Source organism: Geotrypetes seraphini, chromosome 16 (assembly GCF_902459505.1).
Source record: "Geotrypetes seraphini chromosome 16, aGeoSer1.1, whole genome shotgun sequence".
Lineage (NCBI taxonomy): Eukaryota > Metazoa > Chordata > Amphibia > Gymnophiona > Dermophiidae > Geotrypetes > Geotrypetes seraphini.
This window is the reverse complement of record NC_047099.1, coordinates 31,204,533-31,227,151: the sequence shown is the minus strand read 5'-3', so window position 1 is coordinate 31,227,151 and position 22,619 is coordinate 31,204,533. Positions and strand designations below refer to the sequence as shown.

The 22,619-nt window shown below is 46.2% G+C and overlaps 1 protein-coding gene across 2 annotated transcripts in view; it reads right to left on the bottom strand.

Moving 5' to 3' along the window:
* The window catches only part of ZCWPW1 (zinc finger CW-type and PWWP domain containing 1), a 180,155-nt gene that overhangs the window by 120,259 nt on the left and 37,277 nt on the right, over positions 1–22,619 (bottom strand). Inside the window, exon 1 of one of the 2 annotated variants that reach the window (XM_033923690.1) lies at positions 21,882–22,241. The exons of the other annotated variant lie outside the window; for it this stretch is intronic. The gene's annotated coding sequence lies outside the window, so the exon portion shown is untranslated. Of the gene's footprint in view, positions 1–21,881; positions 22,242–22,619 lie in introns of those variants that run through there. 2 annotated transcript variants of the gene reach the window in all.

Below are 22,619 nucleotides of genomic sequence, written 5' to 3'. Positions count from 1 at the left end.
ACTTTCTAGTTAAAAAGGTCCGTACCGAGGGCTCCGTCGGTGACGTCACCCATGCGTAAAGAATATGCTGCCTGCTTGTCCTGGGATAACAACTGTTACGGTAAGTAACATTGCTATCTGGGCTCTCTGTGATCCACCACAGGATTAAAATAATCAGAGATTAGGTCTATGTTGAACTCCTTTTGTCTTGCTGAAAAGTGTAACTTACCCAAATTGCTCACATGAATGGTCCTATACTTTTAAAGTCAGGCAAAACTTGAGATTTGAACCCACAATTCTTAATACTGCTTTTGTTTTCAGGGCTAAGATCAAGGCAGGAACTTGGGATGGAAACTGCCTGACAGCCACTTGCAGCTCCTGCCAAGTTGTCACGCTACAAATGTGGTGATTTGAACCCAGATGGAGAAAGACGTTCCGAAAGGTGACGGGACTAAATCGCGCGAGACAACGGCGTGCAGACAACTGAGCGCAAGGATGACGGCGCGCCGAAGAAAAGCACTATTTTAAAGGGTTCCGACGGGGGGTGTGGGGGGGAACCCCCCCACTTTACTTAATAGACATTGCACTGGCATTGTGGGGGGTTTGGGGGGTTGTAACCCCCCACATTATACTTAAAACTGAACTTTTTCCCTAAAAAACAGGCAAAAAGTTTGGTTTCAAGTATAATGAGGGGGGTTACAACCCCCCAAACCGCCAGCGCGATGTCTGTTAAGTAAAATAGGGGGGTTCCCCACCAACACCCCCCATCGGAGCCCTTTAAATAGTGCTTTTCTTCGGCGCGCCGTCAACCTTGCGCTCAGTTGTCTGCGTGCCATTGTCTCGCGCGATTTAGTCCCGTCACCTTTCGGAACGTCTATTTTACTTAACAGACATTGCGCTGGCGTTGTGGGGGGTTGTAACCCCCCTCATTATACTTGAAACCGAACTTTTTGCCTGTTTTTTAGGGAAAAAGTTCAGTTTTAAGTATAATATAGACTGGTGATACACACAGGTTGTATGGTTTATTACTACAGTTACACATATTGGGTCTAGACCAGTGTTCTTCAACCACTGGTCCATGGACCAGTGCCGGTCCACAGAAATTTCCTGCCGGTCCACAGGGCCAGCACGTGCATCAGGCCCAAAACAGTGTTCTTCAACCGCCAGTCCACAATCGATGCGGCATTATCTTCGAGCCAGCTCCCTCTTCCTGATTCAGTGCACAAAGCCACGGGCAGTGGCTTCTACAGGCATCTTGCACCTGAACTGGAAGCCTTCTCTCTGACGTTGCAACGTCAGAGGGAAGGCTTCCAGATGAGGCACGGGACGTGCAAGGTGCAATTAGTACTATTATAGGTGTGGGGTCTGTGGTGGAGATTGGGTAGAGATGGACGGGGTCTGGCCCACGACTTAGGCCAGTGTTCTTCAACTGCCGGTCCACACAATAATTCTGTTATTTCTGCCGGTCCATAGGTGTAAAAAGGTTGAAAAACACTGGTCTAGACAGTTGTGTGTTTGTTTTAATTAGCTGCTGATTAGCATGCATTTTAGCAATTTTAAACTGATAGTTTACTTTTTATTCTAAAGCAGGGGTTTTCAATCCAGTCCTCAAGACACACAATGCCAGTCGTGGATATTATGATATCCATAAATATACACCTGATAAATCTGCATGCAACAGATATAGTGCATGCAAATTTGTCTCATGCATAGTCATTATACTGCATACCTAATTCAGTACCTCTTAACCAAGAACCCCTTTTCTAAACACTCAGTTTAGTAATATAAAGTGAGTACTTGCGATTGCTCATAAGAGGCATGATGAATATTAATATATAATTTTCAAAGTGCTACCAAAATATAGATCTTTAATTGCACACCTTACTCACTTATAGGGAGCTGTGATACATAAACACTAAATACCTGATAGTATAGTTCTCTATCAGCTTATTGCATCCCTTTATTCTATTAATATTATATGGGATCCTCAGCGCCACCACTCAGAGCTCAAATAGATTTCATAGCTCTAAGCTTTATGTGTCAGCTCCTCATTGGTTCCCTGTTGTTAATTTCATATTCTTAGTATATGCTTTTGTAATGTTTTATATTCTATTTTATAGATACGTTTTCATAAGTAATAAGTTATTTAAGTACTTAACTTTGACTTGTGGTCTCTGGCTAGGGGAAACATAACACCGACATGTTTCGCTCCTTGAGCTTTATCAAGGCTTGCCCCTAGAAATAAAACAAAAGCTATCAGCTATTATTTAGTCGACTACAGACAAATAGTAACAGAACTTAAGGAGATACATTTCTTTTAAAGTGTCCTGCCTATTTGCTTACCTAAAGTTTTCGCCGCCACAACCTGTGACCACTCTATCCTACAGATATGGCGGCGGCGTTTCTACTAAGATTTTAAAGGCACCGGGACCCGCCTAAAGCGTGACTGCGTCATTACGTTATTAACGCGTCATCCAGGGTACCCGATGCTATACTATTAGGAATTGTATCCTTAAGAAGAAAAGCCAAAATTTTAGCTACCTCCTCACTTTAGGATTTAGTGCCTCATATAAATATTATAACAATGAAGCCCACTCTAGTTCGGCATTTAAGCCATGCGGGATCACTGTGTTTAAGGTATGGATCCACCGTTATTCTTTATAGTTCAATAATTCCTCGATATTGCCTCCCTCCCGTCCCCATTCTAACTTTTCAATTACACGCCATTGAATTTGTTCCATGGTGTGTTGATATTATAAAAAATGTTCTACCATTGGAGCTTGTATGTTCTTTGTTTTAATACGTGATTTATGTTCATTTAGTCTTATATGTATGGGTCTGGAAGTACGGCCCACATATATAAGACTACATGGACATATTATAATGTATACGACGTGAGTTGACTGGCAAGTCGTGTTAATACTTGCTGTAATCACTTTCCCCGTTTGAGGGTCTTTCCATATAGTGCCTGTAATAGTCGTGGAACACCATTGGCAGTGTCCACAACTTGTGTGTTGTCCTACCAGATTTGTTTTATAATTCCCTAGTTTCTGTTGGATTAGAGTCTGCCCAATAGTTTTTCCTCTCTTAAAGGCAAACATAGGAATGTCTTTGAAAATTTCATACATTTGCAGGACATGCCAATATTTTCTAATGTTTGCAATAAGCTCTTTTGCCGCTTCTGAGTATGGGAGCACACAGATTAATCTTTCAGTATTTTCTTCTTCAGGCTCTCTTTCAGATATCAAGAGATCTCTATTTGCGTATTTAGCTCTTGTAAACGCTTGCTTGATGGCTTTTGTAGGATACCCTCTAGTTTTAAACCGGAGTTTCAACTCTTCCGCCGATTCCATAAAATCATGTAGATCAGATGATACTCTTCGGAGTCTTAAAAATTGACTCACCGGTAGGTTAAATTTTAGGTGGTACGGATGGTGGCTGGAGAAGTGCAATAACGTGTTCTTTGCCACTGGTTTTCTGAAAAGTTTTGTTTTCAACCGGGATTCTTCTTTTATAATAAGCAAGTCAAGAAACTCTACCCTATCTAAGCTGTAAGAAGGGGTAAATTGAAGATGGGGATTTTTTGTATTAATCCAGTTTAAGAAATCCAACAAAAGACTTTCAGGACCCTCCCACAAGAAAAAAATATCGTCTAGGAACCTCTTCCATAGTGTTATCTTTTGAAAATAATCCGAGGTGTAAATGTGGGTATTTTCAAACTGTCCCACATATAGCGTAGCTACTGATGGGGCCAACGTGGCCCCCATCGCCACTCCTTGTATTTGTTTATAGAATACCCCTTCGAACTCAAAATAATTTTCTTCAATCACCCACCTGGATAGCTGTACCAAAAATTCAGTGGTGATACGTTGAGTACCTACTCGTTTCTGAAGGGTATCTTGAATAATAGCTATGGCGCCATCTTGGGGGATGTTGGTGTATAGGGACACTACGTCTAATGTCACCAAAAAGGTCCCAGAACTGACAGAAATTTCCTGAGAGAGAATCCGAAGCAGATGGGAGGAATCTTTCAAATATGAAGTTGTTTTTATTGCTTCTTTAGCTAGAAAAACATCTATAAACTTGGATAGGGGTTCCAATAAAGACTGTCTTGTATTTACTATGGGTCTGCCTGGTGGTTCTTTTAATGACTTGTGTATTTTTGGCACAAAGTATATATAAGGTGTGCGTGGATACTTTTCCAAAAGAAATTGATATTCTTTTTTAGTCAGTATTTCTTTTTCATAATGTGCAGTAACCCAATCAAAAACCACTTTCATCAAAGGGCCTCCTGGATCTTGAGAAATAGGTTTATATGCCCTATTGTCTGATAATTGACGCAACGCTTCTTTTAGATAATTCTCTCTATTCAGGATGACAGTGGCGCCACCCTTGTCTGCTCTAAGAATCATACAATCTCGTTTTTCTTTTAATTGCATAAGAGCTTTATGCTGCGTATGCGTTAAATTGTAAGAAACCTGTTTATGAGAAAATGATTTTAAGAAAAGTATGATCCCCCGAGGTCTACGAATATTGAAGGAGCCGAAAATAATGACATCAGATAAAACCTTCATGGATAAGTGGACAGCGATATTAAATCGCTGTTCACGAGACCTAATGATTCTACTAGTCGAAACAACATCTGACATTGAGTTAGATCTAAGATCTAAAACTGTCTCTATGGAACTACAAATGAAAGATCAGATAGAAAAGGAAGAATTTGAGAAAAAACGAAATGATCTTGAGGACCTTTTGGTCCAATTTAAAGATTCAACTAAACAAACCAAAATAAGAAAATGGAAACGAGACGAAAAAGATTACCATATGGGACGAGTTTACTCGTGGAATAAAAAAACTATACCAGTAATGATAAAAAAGAAAGTAGCATTTAATGCTTCTTCCGATGATTCAGAGGCCACTAGTGGAGATTCAGTTGAAGCTCCTCCAATAAAAAATTCGGGGGACGAGGGACGAACAAGAGGGGGACGCCAAAGAGGAAGATCCAGAGGAGCCCAGAGAGGTCGGGGAAAATCAGGGACCAATGGAAAGATGAAGTAGATACCTTAGTAGTTAACATCTCTACTACCCCCCTCACAAACGACCAACTAACAGTCTTAGAATTAGGACTGAACTTTGTAATTAATCAATATCCTGATTTTTTTCAACTGAAATTGTTCTTCTTTAAATTCCTGAGAAAAATACAATTAAAATTATTTTTTCTAAATAAGGAAAGTCTTGAGACAGAAGATGAGGGATCCATTTGTAAGAAAGAGTCTAAGTGGAATCCTCCGGGTCCGCTTGACCCAGCGGTGGAAACGTTTCGAAATTTGGTTTTGGCAGGGTTTGGAAAGTTTGAAAAATCATTTTCTCATAAACAGGTTTCTTACAATTTAACGCATACGCAGCATAAAGCTCTTATGCAATTAAAAGAAAAACGAGATTGTATGATTCTTAGAGCAGACAAGGGTGGCGCCACTGTCATCCTGAATAGAGAGAATTATCTAAAAGAAGCGTTGCGTCAATTATCAGACAATAGGGCATATAAACCTATTTCTCAAGATCCAGGAGGCCCTTTGATGAAAGTGGTTTTTGATTGGGTTACTGCACATTATGAAAAAGAAATACTGACTAAAAAAGAATATCAATTTCTTTTGGAAAAGTATCCACGCACACCTTATATATACTTTGTGCCAAAAATACACAAGTCATTAAAAGAACCACCAGGCAGACCCATAGTAAATACAAGACAGTCTTTATTGGAACCCCTATCCAAGTTTATAGATGTTTTTCTAGCTAAAGAAGCAATAAAAACAACTTCATATTTGAAAGATTCCTCCCATCTGCTTCGGATTCTCTCTCAGGAAATTTCTGTCAGTTCTGGGACCTTTTTGGTGACATTAGACGTAGTGTCCCTATACACCAACATCCCCCAAGATGGCGCCATAGCTATTATTCAAGATACCCTTCAGAAACGAGTAGGTACTCAACGTATCACCACTGAATTTTTGGTACAGCTATCCAGGTGGGTGATTGAAGAAAATTATTTTGAGTTCGAAGGGGTATTCTATAAACAAATACAAGGAGTGGCGATGGGGGCCACGTTGGCCCCATCAGTAGCTACGCTATATGTGGGACAGTTTGAAAATACCCACATTTACACCTCGGATTATTTCCAAAAGATAACACTATGGAAGAGGTTCCTAGACGATATTTTTTTCTTGTGGGAGGGTCCTGAAAGTCTTTTGTTGGATTTCTTAAACTGGATTAATACAAAAAATCCCCATCTTCAATTTACCCCTTCTTACAGCTTAGATAGGGTAGAGTTTCTTGACTTGCTTATTATAAAAGAAGAATCCCGGTTGAAAACAAAACTTTTCAGAAAACCAGTGGCGAAGAACACGTTATTGCACTTCTCCAGCCACCATCCGTACCACCTAAAATTTAACCTACCGGTGAGTCAATTTTTAAGACTCCGAAGAGTATCATCTGATCTACATGATTTTATGGAATCGGCGGAAGAGTTGAAACTCCGGTTTAAAACTAGAGGGTATCCTACAAAAGCCATCAAGCAAGCGTTTACAAGAGCTAAATACGCAAATAGAGATCTCTTGATATCTGAAAGAGAGCCTGAAGAAGAAAATACTGAAAGATTAATCTGTGTGCTCCCATACTCAGAAGCGGCAAAAGAGCTTATTGCAAACATTAGAAAATATTGGCATGTCCTGCAAATGTATGAAATTTTCAAAGACATTCCTATGTTTGCCTTTAAGAGAGGAAAAAACTATTGGGCAGACTCTAATCCAACAGAAACTAGGGAATTATAAAACAAATCTGGTAGGACAACACACAAGTTGTGGACACTGCCAATGGTGTTCCACGACTATTACAGGCACTATATGGAAAGACCCTCAAACGGGGAAAGTGATTACAGCAAGTATTAACACGACTTGCCAGTCAACTCACGTCGTATACATTATAATATGTCCATGTAGTCTTATATATGTGGGCCGTACTTCCAGACCCATACATATAAGACTAAATGAACATAAATCACGTATTAAAACAAAGAACATACAAGCTCCAATGGTAGAACATTTTTTATAATATCAACACACCATGGAACAAATTCAATGGCGTGTAATTGAAAAGTTAGAATGGGGACGGGAGGGAGGCAATATCGAGGAATTATTGAACTATAAAGAACAACGGTGGATCCATACCTTAAACACAGTGATCCCGCATGGCTTAAATGCCGAACTAGAGTGGGCTTCATTGTTATAATATTTATATGAGGCACTAAATCCTAAAGTGAGGAGGTAGCTAAAATTTTGGCTTTTCTTCTTAAGTATACAATTCCTAATAGTATAGCATCGGGTACCCTGGATGACGCGTTAATAACGTAATGACGCAGTCACGCTTTAGGCGGGTCCCGGTGCCTTTAAAATCTTAGTAGAAACGCCGCCGCCATATCTGTAGGATAGAGTGGTCACAGGTTGTGGCGGCGAAAACTTTAGGTAAGCAAATAGGCAGGACACTTTAAAAGAAATGTATCTCCTTAAGTTCTGTTACTATTTGTCTGTAGTCGACTAAATAATAGCTGATAGCTTTTGTTTTATTTCTAGGGGCAAGCCTTGATAAAGCTCAAGGAGCGAAACATGTCGGTGTTATGTTTCCCCTAGCCAGAGACCACAAGTCAAAGTTAAGTACTTAAATAACTTATTACTTATGAAAACGTATCTATAAAATAGAATATAAAACATTACAAAAGCATATACTAAGAATATGAAATTAACAACAGGGAACCAATGAGGAGCTGACACATAAAGCTTAGAGCTATGAAATCTATTTGAGCTCTGAGTGGTGGCGCTGAGGATCCCATATAATATTAATAGAATAAAGGGATGCAATAAGCTGATAGAGAACTATACTACCAAAATATAGGATGCATTATATGAAGCTTTATCAGCCGAAAGCCTGAAGTTATACTGCCGTTATACAGAACCATGGTGAGACCTCACCTGGAGTACTGTGTTAAGTTTTGGAGGCCACATTAAGCACAGTTACTTACCGTAACAGGTGTTATCCAGGGACAGCAGGCAGATATTCTTTACGCATGGGTGACATCACCGACGGAGCCCCGGTACGGACCTTTTTAACTAGAAAGTGCTAGTTGGCCGCACCGCGCATGCGCGAGTGCCTTCCCGCCCGAGTGCGTGGTCCCCAGTTAAGATAAGCCAGCCAACCCGGGGAGGAGGGTGGGACATAAGAATATCTGCCTGCTGTCCCTGGATAACACCTGTTACAGTAAGTAACTGTGCTTTATCCCAGGACAAGCAGGCAGCATATTCTTTACGCATGGGTGACCTCCAAGCTAACAGAGAGGGAGGAGGGATGGTTGGCCATTAGGAAAATAAATTTTGTAGCACAGATTGGCCGAAGTGTCCATCCCGTCTGGAGAAGGCATCCAGACAGTAGTGAGTAGTGAACGTGTGAACTGAGGACCAAGTGGCAACCTTGCAGATTTCCTCAATGGGTGTGGAACGGAGGAAAGCCACAGAAGCAGCCATAGCTCTGACCCTGTGGGCCGTGACAGCACCTTCCAGTGAGAGACTGGCCCGAGCATAACAGAACGCAATACCAGTTGGAAAGCGTCCGTTTAGAGACAGGACGACCTAGACGGTTAGGATCGAAGGTCAGAAAGAGCTGAGGGGATGAGCGGTGAGCCCTGGTACGGTCAAGGTAGTATGCAAGGGCACGCTTACAATCCAGCGTGTGCAACGTCTGTTCCCCAGGATGAGAATGGGGTTTAGGGAAAAAGACAAGCAACACAATGGACTGGTTGAGGTGAAAAGCCGAGACCACCTTGGGAAGGAATTTAGGATGGGTACGCAGAACCACCTTGTCATGGTGAAAAACAGTGAACGGTGGATCGGCGACCAGTGCATGCATCTCACTAACCCTCCTGGCAGAGGTGATGGCAATGAGGAAAAGCACCTTCCATGTTAGAAGTTTGAGCGAAGTGGTGGCAAGAGGCTCAAAAGGAGGTTTCATGAGGGCTGATAAAACCACATTCAGGTCCCAGACGACAGGAGGAGGCTTCAGAGGTGGTTTCACATTGAAGAGGCCTCTCATGAACTGGGAAACCAGAGGATGAGCCGTAAGCGGTTTTCCGAGGATAGGCTCATGAAACGCGGTGATGGCACTGAGGTGGACTCTGATTGAGGTGGACTTGAGGCCAGCATCAGATAGAGAGAGCAAATAGTCCAGTACAGTTTCCACCGCCAATGAGGTGGGATCGTGGTGATGTAGTAGACACCAAGAGGAGAACCTGGTCCACTTCTGATGGTAACATTGGAGGGTGGCCGGTTTCCTGGAGGCATCCAAAATGTGCCGGATGGGCTGAGATAGATTCTCTAGAGAGGTCAGCCCGAGAGAAACCAAGCTGTCAGGTAGAGCGAGGACAGATTGGGATGTAGTAGAGACCGATGCTGCTGCGTAAGTAGAGTAGGAAACACAGGAAGAGGAATGGGCTCCCTGGAGCTGAGCTGGAGCAGGAGAGAGAACCAGTGTTGGCGAGGCCACCCAGGAGCGATGAGAATCATGGTGGCCCTGTCCCTGCGGAGTTTGGATAACGTCCGCAACATCAGAGGGAGTGGAGGAAAGGCATAGAGGAACCGATCCGTCCAGTCGAGCAGGAATGCATCTGGGGTCAGACGATGAGGAGAGAAGAGTCTGGAACAGAACTGGGGCAGCTGATTGTTGTGAGGAGCTGCAAAGAGGTCCACCTGCGGAGTGCCCCAGCGAGCAAAGATGGAGTGGAGTGTGGAAGGGTCCAGAGTCCACTCGTGAGGTTGAAGGATGCGGCTGAGATTGTCGGCCAGGGAGTTCTGTTCGCCCTGGATATAGACAGCCTTGAGGAAGAGATTGCGGGCCGTGGCCCAGGTCCAGATGCTGAGAGCCTCCTGACAAAGGAGGCAAGATCCGGTGCCGCCTTGCTTGTTTATGTAGTACATGGCGACTTGATTGTCTGTGCACAGGAGAAGAACCTGAGGGTAGAGAAGGTGCTGGAAGGCCTTGAGAGCATAGAACATGGCTCTGAGTTCCAGGAAGTTGATGTGATGTTGACGCTCCTGAGGGGTCCAGAGTCCCTGGGTGCGTAGATCTCCCAGGTGAGCTCCCCACGCATAAGGGGAGGCATCCGTGGTTATGATCATGGAGTGAGGGGGTAGATGAAAGAGTAGACCCCTGGAAAGATTTGAGGAGTTCAACCACCATTGAAGAGATTGCTGAAGAGACGATGTCACAGAGATGGGATGAGAAAGAAGATCCGTGGTCTGTGACCATTGGGTGGCAAGAGTCCATTGAGGTGTCCTGAGGTGGAGTCGCGCCAGAGGAAGCACATGGACCGTCGAGGCCATGTGGCTCAGGAGGATCATCATCTGTCGGGCTGGAATGGAATGATGAAGGAGCACCTGACGACAGAGGTGGAGCAGGGTCCATTGACGGTCGGAGGGGAGAAACGCCCTCATCAGTGTGGTGTCGAGAACTGCTCCAATGAACTGAAGTCGCTGTGTGGGAAGCAGATGCGACTTGGGGTAGTTGATCTCGAACCCCAGGAAATGGAGGAAAGAGATGGTGTGATGAGTGGCTTGTAGCACAAGTGGAGACGTAGGTGCTTTCACCAACCAATCGTCCAAGTAGGGGAACACCTGGAGGTTGTGAGACCTGAGGAAGGCCGCCACCACAATAAGGCACTTGGTGAACACCATGGGCGATGACGGTGATAGTGACGGTGCTGTATCTGAAACCGTAGGTAGCGACGTGAAGTCGGATTGATTGGGATGCGAGTGTAGGCCTCTTTGAGGTCCAGGGAACATAGCCAGTCGTGCTGAGAGAGAAGAGGGTAAAGCGTGGCAAGGGAGAGCATTCTGAACTTTTCCTTGACCAGACACTTGTTGAGGTCCCTGAGATCGGGGATGGGATGGAGGTCTCCTGTCTTTTTGGGAACCAGGAAGTAGCGGGAGTAGAATCCCTGACCCCTTTGGTCCGGAGGCACTTCTTCGATGGCATTGAGAAGAAGGAGAGAGTGGACCTCCCTCAGGAGGAGGGGGGTTTGGGAGGAGTGAGAAGCAGACTCTACGGGAGGATGGTCTGGTGGAAGAGTCTGGAAGTTGAGAGAGTAGCCATGGCGAATGATGTTGAGGACCCATTGGTCTGATGTGATGACCTCCCAACGGCTGAGGAAGATTTGAAGGCGACCTCCGATAGGCTGAGGAAGAGGTAATGATGGTGGGAGACTGGCTATGCCCTGGAGGAAAAAGTCAAAAGGGCTGAGATGGTTTTGACGGAGGTAGAGGCTTGGCAGGTTGGTGAGACTGTGAGCGAGCCTGAGATTGATGCTGTTGACGAGATCGGCGAGGTTGCTGTTGGGGCGGGTTGAGAGGTCTGGCCGAGAACCTGCGTTGGTAGGAAGACTGCTGTCTGTAGGGGCGAGCAGGTGGAGTCTTCTTTTTAGGTTTGATCAGTGTCCCACCTGGTCTCATGTGCTGAGAGCTTCTGGGTTGTTGAGTCCAGGGACTCTCCGAAGAGTTCATCACCCAGACAAGGTGCGTTCGCCAGGTGGTCCTGGTGGTTAATGTCTAGGTCAGAGACTCTCAGCCATGCCAAACGGCGCATGGCCACCGCCATGGCAGATGCGCGAGAGGTCAGCACAAATGAGTTGTAGATGGAGCGAACCATAAATTTCCTGAGTTGGAGGAGGCTAGAAATATGTTGTTGAAAAAGAGGGATCTTATATTCAGGAAGATATTTCTGTAAGGAGGAGAGCTGTTGCACCAGATGCTTCATGTAGAAGAAGTGGAAGGTGTAGTTGTTGGCTCTATTGGCTAACATGGCATTTTGGAAAAGGCGCTTACCAAATTTATCCATGGTTTTTCCCTCTCTGCCAGGAGGGGTGGAGGCATATACACTGGAACCCTGAGATTTTTTCAAAGTAGATTCCACCAGGAGGGACTCGTGGGGCAATTGAGGTTTGTCAAACCCTGGGATTGGAATAACCCGGTACAAGCTATCCAATTTACGAGGGGCTCCAGGAACAGTGAGGGGAGCCTCCCAGTTTTTATAGAAAGTTTCCCATAGGATGTCGTGGACGGGCAACTTCAGAAATTCTTTGGGAGGTTGCTCAAAGTCTAGGGCGTCGAGGAAAGCTTGAGACTTTTTAGAGTCGGACTCTAAGGGAATGGAAAGAGCTGCTGACATCTCCCTAAGGAATTTGGAGAAAGAGGATTGCTCTGGTTTTGATACGGTGTCGGTCATGGAAGGTTCTTCGTCAGTTGACGAAGCGTCCTCCTCGGTACCGTGAGGGGAGTCTTCCCACAAGTCCGGGTCCCTAATGTCGAGGTGCATACGTTTGGACATCGGTGTGGGGGGCTCGGCATGGCGGGTCTTTGAGAGAGATTTGCCTGAGCGCACCGAGGCGGTACCGGGTGAGGAAGACCGATGTCGTTCCTGGGACCGGACAGGGTCGGCAGCATCACGGGTATGCACTGTAGGTGTTTCTGCCAAGAGCACCGGCATGGAGGTATTAATTGGTACCGAGGGGGTTGACACCGATGGGACAGTGCGAGGCTCGGACCGGTCCTGTACCGGAAGGTGCGGTGCCAGCAACAGTTGTTGGAGCTGTTGTTGCAGCTGCTCCTGTAACTGTGTTTGGAGTATGGCCGCGATGCGGTCATCCAGGGGAGGCACCGGTACCGCTTTTTTCTTCTTCGGTACCATAGGTGCCGCTCTACGCTCCGGCGATGAGGAGGCCGATGATGAGGCACTCACCGAGATCGGAGCGGAGCATTTGCGGGGCCGGTGCGGTGCCGGGAGGGCCGGTGTCGCAACCTTGGCAGGAGGGCGCTCAAGGGAAGTGGGAGGCTTCTTAGCCGGCTTACCTGGGCCCAACGACCCCGAGGAAGGGTCCGGTGGTGTCGATGTCGTCGGTGCCGACTTTTGGGGTGCCGTCGACGTCGCAGCCGGTTCCATGGCAGATCCAGTACCAAACAAAATATTTTGCTGGATCTGCCTATTTTTCAAAGTACGCTTTTTAAGCGTAGCACAGCGGGTGCAGGTGTCAGCCCGATGCTCTGGACCCAAGCACTGGAGGCACCAATTGTGCGGGTCGGTGAGGGAGATCGGGCGTGCACACCGCTGGCACTTCTTAAAGCCCGGTTGAGGGGGCATGAAGGGAAACACGGCCTCCGCAAAATCAAAACCGGAGGCCTGTATGGTGACAACAGGCCCCGCCGGGGCCGGTTTCAAAAAACCGAGAAAATCGAAGAGATTTTTATTTTATTTTTTTTTACTTGAAGAAAAAGAAAACCCGAAGCGGGAAAAAGAGAAAAAACAAGAAAAAAACGCGAGCGGGAAGGCAAAAAAGATGTTTTCAACGGCCGTTGAAACCACATGCGACTTTGCTCCGCGGAAACAAAGAAACTGGGGACCACGCACTCCTCCGTCGGGCGGGAAGGCACTCGCGCATGCGCGGTGCGGCCAACTAGAACTTTCTAGTTAAAAAGGTCCGTACCGGGGCTCCGTCGGTGACGTCACCCATGCGTAAAGAATATGCTGCCTGCTTGTCCTGGGATAATAAAAAGGATGTGAAGAGAATGGAGTCGATTCAGCGGATGGCCACCAGGATGGTCTCAGGACTTAAAGATCTCCCATATGAGGAACGTCTGAGCAGACTGCGCTTATATTCTCTCGAGGAGCGCAGAGAAAGGGGGGACATGATAGAAACATTCAAAAACATCATGGGCCGCATTGAGGTGGAGGAAGAAATTTTTTATCCTATGGGTCCCACGGCGACAAGAGGGCACCCGCTAAAGCTCATGGGGACACCAGGAAATACTTCTTCACCGAAAGGGTAATTGATCGATGGAATGGTCTTCCACGTCAGGTAGTTGAGGCCAGTATCACGCTCGACTTCAAGGGACGATGGGACCGTCTGGTGGGGTCGCTCCAGAGGAATGCTTAAAAAAATGGATTCTCGAGGAGGGAGGGTTCTTGAGTGGGCAGACTTGTTGGGCCGCCGGCCCTTTTCTGCCGTCAAACTCTATGTTTCTATGTCTACCTACACATCATTACTGTTCTACTCCTATGGGGGAATGTTATCACCTCAGAGGGCTTCTCTATTTAAGAACATAATAGCCTTACTGGTTCAGACCAAAAAGTCCATCAAACCCAGTAACCCGTTCTCACAATGGCCAATCCAGGTTACTAGTACCTGGCCAAAACACGAGTAGCAACACTCCATGCTACCAACCCACGACACGTAGTGGCTGACCCCGTGTCTTTCTCAATAACAGGACTACAGACTTTTCCTCCAGGAAATTGTCCAAACCCTTCTTAACAGCAGCTACACTATCCACTCCTTACCACAACCTCTGGCCATGCGTTCCAGAGCTTAGCCAGTATTTTCTTCTATTGGTTTTAAAAGTATTTCCCTATAACTTTGAGTGTCCCTAGTCTTTGCAATTTTTCACAAGAGTGAAAAATCGATCCACTTGTACCCATTCTACTCCACTCAGGATTTTGTAGACTTCAATCATATCTCTCCCGCAGTTGTCTCTTTTCCAAGTGGAAGAGCCCTAACCTTTTTAGTCTTTCCTCAGATGGGAGGAGTTCCATCTAGAGCAGTGGTCCCCAACCCTGTCCTGGAGGACCACCAGCCAATCGGGTTTTCATGATGGCCCTAATATGTATGAGAAAGATTTACATATAATGGAAGCAACAGGCATGCAAATCTGCTCCATGCATATTCATTAGGGCCATCCCAAAAACCCGATTGGCCTGGTGGTCCTCTAGGACAGGGTTGGGAACCACTGATCTAGAGAATAACACAGTGAATGTTACCCTCGGGTAGCCCGCCAAGACAGAGAGGGGAAACAAACCTGGTTATCACGGGTATGGAGTGGTGGAAGGTCTTGTCCCCACAGTTAAGTATTTTGTACACATTACCTCACATATTACCCCTCACAGTCATGCAGGCTAGCAGCCCCCTCCCAAATGCAATGATCCAGGCATCTTCCTCCCTCTCACCTTCACTGGCGCTTTTCATTTTTCTGTCTCCGAGCGGCACAAGCCTTTTCGAAGTCGCACACGGCTGCCAGAAGCTTCTCCTCAGACACAACCGTAAACAGGAAGTTGCATCCGCGGAGAAGTTTCAGGGCAGCCGCTCGGAGACAGAAAAATGAACAGCACCGGGAAAGGATGGAAATATTTGAGGCTTGTGCAGATGGGATCAGATGGTTTGTGGGGACAGGGACAAATTTTTGCCCTTGTCATTCTCTAGTTCCATCACCTTTTCTAGTGCTGCTCTAGCTTTCTTGAAATAAAGAGACCAGCATTGAACACTATAAATTTATAAATTAGAGCGAGCCGGGCCCAGTACAGATCCTTTCAGCACTCCATTGTTTACCTTCCTCTTTTGAGGAGCATGACCATTTAACCCTCCTAGCCTCTTGTTTTCTATCTGATAACCAATTTCTAATCCACAACTAAACTTTGCCACCTCTCCCGACTCTCATTTTCTCAGGAGCCTCTCTCATGAGGAACTTTGTCAAAAGCTTTCTGAAAATCTAGATACACCTCAACTGGCTCACCTTTATCCACATGTTTATTCACACTTGCAAAGAAGTTAAGTAAAGTGGTGAGGCAAAATCTCCCTCAGCTGAACCCATGCTGACTTTCTCATTGTTTGTCTACATGTTCCACAATTTTATTTTTTTATAATTGTTTCCATGATTTTGCCCGGCCCTGCTGTCTGTAATTTCCCTGATCTCCCCTAGAACCCTTTTTAAAAATCAGCATAATCTTAGTTACCCTCCAAACTTCAAAGTACAATCTTCACTAACAGCAGGTCAGCAATTTCATGTTTGAGTTCCTTTAGTATACCAGCCGGATTTCTCACATTTTAACTTGTCGATTTGGCTTAGTACATCTTTCAGATTCACAGATTTCTTTCAGTTCCTCCACATCACCCCCCCTTGAAAACCATTTCTGGTTCAGGTAGATCTTCTTCCAGAAAGACCAAAAAGCAATGTTACTTACCGTAACAGTTGTTATCCAGGGACAGCAGGCAGCTATTCTCACTAGTGGGTGATGTCATCAGACAGAGCCCCGATACGGACGTCTCACAAGCACGTGTTGCTTGTAGAAACTTAAAAGTTTCGAGATGCCCGCACCGCGCATGCGCCAGTGCCTTCCCGCCCGGAGAGCCGGGCGTGTCTCCTCAGTTCAGGTAGCTAGCCTGAGAAGCCAACCCAGGGGAGGTGGGTGGGACGTGAGAATAGCTGCCTGCTGTCCCTGGATAACAACTGTTACGGTAAGTAACATTGCTTTATCCCAGGACAAGCAGGCAGGTATTCTCACTAGTGGGTGACCTCCAAGCTAACCTCAGTGGGATGGAGGGGGAGTTGGCGACTTAAGAGAATAAATTTTTTAACACTGTTTGGCCAAACTGTCCATCCCATCTGGAGAAAGTATCCAGACAATAATGTGAGGTGAAAGTGTGAACCGAGGACCAAGTGGCAGCCTTACAAATCTCCTCAATTGGTGTTGATCTGAGGAAGGCTACTGAGGCTGCCATTGCTCTGACCTTATGGGCTGTGACTTTACAAGGAAGTGATAATCCAGCCTGGGCATAGCAGAAAGAGATACAAGCCGCCATCCAATTAGAGATGGTGCGCTTTGATACGGGTCTTCCCAACTTATTAGGATCAAAGGAGACAAAAAGTTGAGGAGTAGTTCTGTGTGGCTTGGTACGATCCAGGTAGAAAGCCAAAGCACGTTTACAGTCCAGCGTGTGAAGGGCCGATTCTCCGTGGTGAGAATGAGGCTTAGGAAAAAACACTGGAAGTACAATGGATTGGTTGAGATGAAATTCAGAGACCACTTTAGGCAGGAATTTCGGGTGAGTGCGGAGAACCACCTTGTCATGATGGAATACTGTGAAAGGTGGATCCGCCATCAAGGCCTGAAGCTCACCGACTCTGCGAGCAGACGTAAGGGCTACAAGGAAAATTACTTTCCAGGTGAGATACTTAAGTGGAGCCCTGTTGAGAGGTTCAAACGGGGGCTTCATGAGACGAGAAAGGACTACATTGAGATCCCAAACTACTGGGGGAGGTTTGAGAGGAGGGTTAACATGAAAGAGTCCTTTCATAAATCTGGCAACCACAGGATGAGCAGAGAGAGGTTTCCCTTGCAGAGGCTGGTGGAAAGCCGCAATGGCACTCAGGTGGACTCGTATAGATGTAGACTTGAGCCCAGATTGAGATAGGTGTAGGAGATAGTCCAGCACGGAAGATAAGGAAGCTCGCTGAGGTTCCTTTGATTTAGAAATACACCATGATGAGAATCTAGTCCACGTTTGGGAGTAGCATTGTCGAGTGGTAGGCTTCCTGGAAGCTTCCAAGACCTCCCTCACTTCTTGGGAAAATTGGTGAGGGGTTACGTTGAGAGGAACCAAGCTGTCAGGTGGAGAGACTGCAGGTTGGGATGAAGTAGTGATCCTTGATGTTGAGTAAGTAGTGAAGGAAACACTGGAAGAGGTACTGGTTCCCTGTTGCTGAGTTGAAGTAGAAGGGAGAACCAAGGTTGTCTGGGCCACCGAGGGGCTATTAGAATCATGGTGGCCTGCTCGAGTTTCAACTTGACCAGAGTCTTCTGGATTAGAGGGAATGGTGGGAATGCATATAGAAATCGTTTCCCCCAGTCCAGCAAAAAGGCATCTGCCTCGAGGCGATGAGGAGTGTAGATCCTGGAGCAAAACTGAGGCAGTTTGAAGTTGTGGGGAGCCGCAAAGAGGTCTATCTGAGGCGTCCCCCACTGTGCAAAGATTTGGTGAAGGGGGTCGGAATGGAGAGTCCATTCGTGAGGTTGTAGAAGACGACTTAGGTTGTCTGCTAAGACGTTGTTCTTCCCCTGAATGTAGACAGCTCTGAGGAAGGCGTTGTGGCGTACCGCCCAATCCCAGACTCGTAGCGCTTCCTGGCAAAGGAGGGCCGAGCCCGTGCCCCCTTGCTTGTTGACATAATACATGGCGGCCTGATTGTCTGTGCGAATGAGGATCACCATGTCGTGAAGTAGATGTTGGAAAGCTTGGAGAGCATTGAAGATGGCTCTGAGCTCCAGAAGATTGATTTGATGTAGTCTGTCCGCACTGGTCCAGAATCCTTGAGTGCGGAGACCATCCAGATGGGCCCCCCATGCATAGTTCGATGAATCGGTTGTGAGAACTTTCTGATGGGGTGGAGTGTGCAACAGCAAACCTCTGGATAGATTCGAAGAGGTCATCCACCAAAGTAGAGACTGCCGAAGAGCAGGTGTGACTACGATGTGTTTGGTTAATGGATCGGACATCTGATTCCACTGAGATGCCAGAGTCCACTGTGGGATTCTGAGATGGAGTCTGGCAAAGGGCGTCACATGAACTGTAGAGGCCATGTGGCCCAGGAGCACCATCAGTTGTCTCGCTGGCAGGGTTTGGCGAGTAGACACCGACTGGCAGAGATGAAGAAGAGCATCCATGCGTTGAAGAGGTAGGAATGCTCGGAGCCGAATGATGTCCAGGACCGCCCCGATGAAGGGGAGGGACTGGGTGGGCTGTAGGTGAGACTTGGGAAAGTTGATCTCGAAGCCCAAACTCTGGAGGAAATAGGTTGTAGCCAAGGTCGCCGAAATGACCTCTGGGGCTGACGGGGCCTTGATGAGCCAGTCGTCGAGGTATGGGAACACCTGTAGACCCTTGCTCCGGAGTGCCGCGGCCACCACCACCAGACATTTTGTGAAGACTCTGGGGGATGAAGAGAGGCCGCATGGTAGCACTCGATACTGTAGATGTAGATTTCCCACCCGAAATCTGAGGACCTTTCGGGAGGCCGGATGAATGGGGATGTGAGTGTAGGCCTCCTTGAGGTCCAGGGAGCATAACCAGTCGTTCTGCTCGAGGAGGGGGTAGAGAGAAGCTAGAGTCAGCATGCGAAATTTCTCTTTGACCAAAAATTTGTTGAGGGCCCGAAGGTCCAAAATGGGTCGCAGGTCGCAATGAAAAAAATCAGAAATTGTGGGGGTTTGCCTATCCAGAAAATGGTAAATCTCATTTTAGGTGGCTGCATATCCCTGGTGTTGCATGGGCCATGGAGGAGGGACTAGGGCTTAACAGGATGGGGATGGATGGAACTGGGGGTGGAGGGGGGTTCTAGGGGTCTGGATTTTACTAGAGTAAAATCTGGCAACTACTCTGACCGTATCTCTTGGCACTTGAGGATCTTCTTTCTTTTCCTGCAGCTTATAGAGTTATCGCTAAGGGCAGACACTTTGCTGATTAATGCCCATCTGGGAGTTTTCTCTTTCAAGACTGCGTCCAGCTTTTTACTGGTCAGAATGGGGATGACCCAGGTGCTCATAACCTCTTCATTCTCGAGAATTCTCTTAGGGTTGTGGGTCCCCCAGTGCTCTTCCAATCCAATGATGCTAAAGTGTTTACAAAGTTCCCAGCAGATGTGAGATGTTATTTCATTGCATATTTCTACATTGAAAATTACTACCCTCAGCACCTTGCAGATGTCTATGAATAGGGTAACTGTTCCTAGCAGTTACATTTCTGTTTTTCCATTTTCCCACTCCTGTATTCGCTGCGATCCGTGTCTCCCGTAATCCACTGTCCTGGGTTGCAACTTTCCAAATTCTTATCCTTTGGTTTCAGTTCCCCTTTCCTTAAATGTGTCCAGTTTTGATTGATTTACATTTGCCACTCTATTTCCACATTAACCATCTGGTTTTTTTTCCATGCTGGTGGGGGTGATGTTGAAATTCTACTCAGGTAGGGGGATAAATGGTTCAGATGGTGGAGATGCTGTTTAGCGTCCCTCTTTAAGTTCGATCGGATTTGTTATACCGAGGCAGCAGACTTGTGAAACGCTGGCCATCGTCAGTGTACCGATCAACAGCAGATAAGTGGAAGATTTTTCCTCTTATCTTCTAATGCATACCATTTAATAATTTAAATAGCACCAAGCAATGCTTTTATCTATCTGCAATATTACAGAGATTTTTTGCCAGTGAGGTTATCACCTAACCACCTTTAAACCACCATTGTGGTGGTGGGAGGGCCTCAGTCTGAGGCTTTTTTCCTCTGTTTAATTGTCTTTTATGATTAAGCTTGCAAGGTGTTATAGATATCCAGTAGACGTCATTCTCACATTTTTTGTGAAAGTGTTCATTTGATATATTTGGTGTGATCAGACTTTATGTTAGACATTTGCCACAGGAGGGCAGCACTGAGCATCTCTGCAGTACTGATTCCTGAAGCAATGGCCCCCTCCAGGGAAAATAACTTCTGTTCAAAATCTGCCTTTGGCTCTACTGGTAGTTTGCAGAGGCTATTCCAAGCACTGGCCACTGGAGGGCACCATTGCTTCAGGAAGCAGTACTGCAGAGATGCTCAGTGCTGCCCTCCTGTGGCAAATGTCTAGCATAAAAGCTGAACCATTTATCCCCTTACCAGAGCAGAGTTTCAACATCACTCCTGATGGATTAGGTTCATACTCTATCACAGTGTTTTTCAACCTTTTTACACCCGTGGACCGGCATAAATAAAAGAATTATTTTGTGAACCGGCAAACTACTAGGACTAAAATTTAAAAGCCCCGTTTCTGCCCCATCTCCGCGAGCTCGGTCACCTCAGTAACTATAGAAAAATAGACAAACCCCGCGCTGCTCCTTGTGACCCTGGGAAAGTCACTCAGTCCTCCATAGCCCCAGGTACGTTAGATAGATTGTGAGCCCACCGGGACAGACAGGGAAAATGCTTGAGTACCTGATTGTAGAACCGCTTAGATAACCTTGATAGGCGGTACATAAAAACCTAATAAAACTTGAAACAAATATAGTGCAAAATATAGACAGCAGATATAAATTCTCAAAATTGACATGTTTTGATCACTAAATTGAAAATAAAATCATTTTTCCTACCTTTGCTGTCTGGTGATTTCATGAGTCTGGTTGCGTTTCCTTCTGTCTGTGTATCCTTTCTTTCTTTCTGCACTCAGGCCCAAGAATTGTCCCTTTCTATTCCCTCCCTCTTTCCTTCCTATGTCCTTAGTGCCCCCGGTGCCTCATTCCCATGTCTTTAGTGCCTCCAGTGCCTCCTTCCCATGTACTTAGTGCCCCTTCCTGTCTTTAGTGCCCCCAGTGCATTCTTCCCATGTCTTTAGTGCCCCCAGTGCCTCCTTCCCATGTCTTTAGTGCCCCCAGTGCCTCCTTCCTATGTCCCTCTCACTGTCTTCCACACTTTGTCCCACCCCCACCCCAGAAGCCAGGCTGCCTGCCTGTCTACCTCTCTTCCTCCCTCCCTGGCGAAAGCCAGCCTGCTTGCCTTCCCTCTGTGTCGCACCAAAAAAAAAAAAAAAGCCTCCCTTCTTCCTTTCCCCGGGTTGGCTGCTATCTTACCACCCTGCTACTGCTAAAGCCTACACGAAGTTGTCTTTCCGACGTCAATTCTGACATCGGAGAAGACGTTCTGGGCCAGTCAGAACTGACGCATGCTCAGAGGCCCTCCAGATGCGGCTGGAGCTCGTCGGGGCTTTCCAAAACCCAGACAAATGCCGGGTTTTGGAAAGTCCGTCCGGGAGCCCAGACAGTGCTCTAAATAGAGGACAAGTCCAGGTTTTCCTGAATGCCTGGTAACCCTAACTAAGGTACGCCTATTAACCTGATTTAAGCTCAAACTCCCAATCCAGAGGGTGGATGTGGCTTACAAACCAATTCCAGTTCATCAGGTCCTTGTTGGATTTTTTAACACTAATCCAAGCCCCTGTGTGTCAGGCCCTGTCTTAAGAAATCCCAAGATGTACCTCTGGGAGTCATTAAACAGCTGGCAGCTTTCCTCACTGTCGAGATTCCTCCGCTGAGGAGACAGCAATCTCAATGTTATTGCTGGAAAAAGGGTGGTACCAGGATGTGGCTCCATGCCCAATTCTAACCTCTTGGAGCATTAAAGCTTGCTAAAATTATGTTGGAACAAAACTGCCATAGAACTCTAAGGTGTTCTAGATGTTAATATAAGAGAATGAACTTTTAATTACAGTATATTCTCCCATATAAACAGAGAAAGTTTTCCTATAAATTACATCCCAAATCAGGTATTGGTTTATACCTGGGTCAACTTTCCATGATGTCCTCTCTTCCTTCCCCCTGGTACCCAGCATTTTTCTTCTTCCCTACCTCTTAACTCTCCCCCAGAGTATCCAGCATTTCTCTCCTCCTCCTCCCTACCCCCACCCTCCAGCATCTTTCACCCTCCTCCCCATGAGGTTTTTCCTTCCTTATATCCATCGCCCAGGTCAGCGATACTTTGATCTACATAACACCAGAAGCGTTCCGGTCAGCCAGCACAGAACCTGAAGCGCGTGAGCATGCCAGCTCCCACCCCTTCCAAAACAGGACGTTTCAGAGGACGGAAGCCAGAAACATTACTTAAGGTTGAGAAGAACTTAAAGCAGATCACAGAAAACCAGAAAAAATGCAATAGATCAAATGAATAAACTAAAGTATAACAAATCACCAGGACCAAATGGCAGACACCCCAGAAT